This window comes from Galeopterus variegatus, unplaced genomic scaffold, assembly GCF_000696425.1.
Source record: "Galeopterus variegatus unplaced genomic scaffold, G_variegatus-3.0.2 Scaffold844, whole genome shotgun sequence".
NCBI classification, from domain to species: domain Eukaryota; kingdom Metazoa; phylum Chordata; class Mammalia; order Dermoptera; family Cynocephalidae; genus Galeopterus; species Galeopterus variegatus.
Genome location: NW_007726955.1, coordinates 330738 through 334156, shown reverse-complemented (window position 1 = coordinate 334156; position 3419 = coordinate 330738).

The following is a 3419-nucleotide window of genomic DNA, read 5'->3' as shown; positions in this document are numbered from 1 at the left end:
TATAAAATTATTAAATAAACTGATATGATCAGATGGATGTAGGACAGACATGGGATTTAGATGACAGTGAACTCAAGCAGAACAATTAGAATGTTCTAAATTGGTAAGTTAGGCTATGATGAAGACAGTGGAGTTAAAACAGAGTATCTCAGTGCAAGAGATGTTTAGGAGATAAAATCACCTAGACTTTGTGAATGGTAGACCGTAGGGGAGAGGGGAAGAAAGTTGTCAGTAATTAACTCCAAACTTCTGGCTTTCACACCTGGGGGGCCAATGTTTCCTTTCACTGATCTAGATAAACCTGGGGAAAGAAAGGAAATAAGGGTGTGTGGGGTGTAGGTCTTGACTTCAGGTTTGGACATGGTTGAATTTAAGGAACTATGGAACATCTGAGTGGAGATTTTGAGAAGATGGTTAGAGAAGGCATCTAGAATGTATATATATATATATATATATGTGAGTCTTTAATAAAGGAATGTCTCCTAGAGCAGGTGAAATCTGGGTCCAGCTTTGATTATGAGATAGTGAGCAGACATAAAGGCTGAGCAATGGATATATCAAGCCATTCGCAAAAGACAACATGAAGGTAATTTTCACTGGCATGTGTAATCTTTGTGAGGAAATAACAGAGATAGTCTTGGTAAATTTAAAAGAACAACTTGGTCAAAGGTCTTGAGGCTTTACAAAACTGTGGGGTTCAATATGTCACAATCACATACTATACAACAGCTGAATATTACAGAAAGTCACAATAGGGGATTGGAGAGGAGGTCATTTGGATACTTTGTAGTGATGATCCTGAATTATTCAATATTGTTTCTCTAGGACCTAGCACAATACTTGGCATATAGTAGGCAACGTTTGTTGAATGGATAATAAGATACTAGGTAAATATAATCCATGAACTAATATTTTAAGTAGACATTCTTACCTTACTACAAGAAGCAAATAAATAAACAAGCAGATCCCCTGTCTGTTTCTGCTTGCTCCCTGCCCCTTTGCTTCCTCCTGTGTCTGCAGTCTTTTCCACCACAGCCATTTGTTCAAAGGGCCTACTTCCTTCAAACAGCTGCTTACCAGGCTGGGGTCACATAACCTGAGGAAAAGGGTTCTGCATGAGGCCCTGCTGTCTACCCAGGAACTAGGGTCCTCACCTCAAAACATTATGCCTATTAAATGGTATAAGCCAAGGGCTAGAAAATTATGGCCCACAGCTCAAATTCAGTCCACCACCTGTTTATGTAAGTAAAGTTTTATTGGAACACACCTAGCCCATTCCTTTTCACATAGTCTATGGAAGGTTTTGTGCTGCAGTGGCAGAGTTGAGTAGTCACAACAGGGACCGTATGACCCACAAAGCCTAAAATACTTACCATCTGGGCTTTTATAGAAAAAGTTTGTTGCCTGATATATACAATTAAGAAATGCTTGCCTCTGTGGCTGTCCATCACAACGTCCTTCTTTGCCTTGCAGAATAGATACAAACCCTTTTTCAAAAATGCTAATCCTTTTATTTTAGTTATTTATTTTTTTGAAGGGGCAGAGCGAAAAGTTTTATTAAAAGCATATACATATACTTTGCTGTGGCTAATTAGAAGGTGATGTGTGACCCTTTTTCAAAAATGCTAATCCTTTTATTTTAGTTATTTATTTTTTTGAAGGGGCGGAGCAAAAAGTTTTATTAAAAGCATATACATATACTTTGCTGTGGCTAATTAGAAGGTGATGTGTGATCAACATCAATGTGCTAATCCTTCTTTTATTAGAGTGTTTTAACACATGGCCTGATGATTAGGTTTGTGTGAGACGGGCCCACTGCACTCTTAGTTCTAAAATCACCTAATATTAAACCTTTGCTTCTCGGGTTTTCTTTGTGAACTCTTTTTCTCACTGTCATTCTTTCTCTTTCTCTATAGTATCTCAGTGAACTCATACTCACTCCAAACCTTCTCCTATCACCAAAATACACCCCCGGAAAAGAATCTTTTGGGTGTCCCTGCACCTTAAAAGAGCTCCACCATAGCATCTAAAACACTGAATTGCATTTATTTTACATTCATTTGCTCCCAGAATCAAAACCTACCTGAGGGCAGAGACCATTTCTTACTTATTTGAACCTCCAGCACCCAGTACCTGGCTAGAGTCTTCCTCTAAAAATATTTAATAAAGGAAAAAATGGAGGAAAAAGGAAGACAGGCAGGCTGCCAGGCTGTCCGGATTACAATGTCATTTATCTATCCCCGGTGTATTTGCATTTTGACAAAGGACATGGCTTGAAGCCAAGCAATGAAGCTATGCTGGTGAGGTTTCAACATCAGGAAGCAAGTGAGGGGTATTTTGTGAGAAAGATCTTTCTAGCACCCTTCAAGTTCTAAATTCACGAAAAACTGTCTGTCTCACCTAATTTTCAGGTCAGTCCTGAAGCTGAGAAGGGTAATGTGCCTATTACATTTCTATGAGAATAAGGACCACCCTTCCAGGCCTTAAAAGGAAATAGGGGGAGAAAAGCTAAATATATCCAAATTAGCAAGTGGGGCAACATTAGCATGAAAACCAAATGATGAGTATTTGAAAGTCTATCTCAAAGAAGAAACCAGAAAAAATATTGAATGGAAGGAAAGCTTTCCCCAAATTTGGATTCATTTGGGGTTACCTTTAGGGGGCAGCATGACATGGTGTTAAGAGCCACTGGTATCAAAGTTCTTGAGTTTGAATCCTGTCTCCACTTGTCTCTGGCAGCATGATCTTGGGCAATGTTCTTAATAGCTCAAAACTTCCAAGTCTTCTTCCATGAAGTGGAGATATAAATAGTATCTATCTCATAAGCCTTCTGAACTGATTAGATAGTATAATTCAAATAGTAGCTCGTTATTTTTTAGACCTACAATTCATCCCTTCATTTATTCAGCACTTTCTGTATGTAAGTCATTAACTTATTCTTTCTAAAATATTCTGACCCCAGAATTAAATGGTCTGTCACAGAAAGCTCATCTGATGTATCTGAACATTAGGTTCAATACAATATTATACCCCCTACATACTTTTCTTTAAAACCTGTTATATACCTGGCACTGTCTGTAAACTGTGGGAAGGACGAGAGAGGGAGAAGACTCTGTCCCAGCTCTCTCAGAGCTTAGAAGCTTGTTGGAAAGGTATTAACTAGAAGCTAATAGATGGCACATCGTTAATTACTCAGAAGAGAAGACTGCAGCCTCAGGGGAGCCTTCCTGATGTGGGCATGGCTGGAGGGGAACCGTGTGCTGTTCTTCCACCAGCATCAGCTCCTTGAGAATGTAGGTTTCAGGAAAGCAGGAGTTTTATCTGTTTTATTCATTGCTGTATCCCCAGTGCCTGGAACACTACATGGTACATAATAGGTGTTCAATAAATGTTTAAGGAAGGAGAAAGAAAAGAAGTGT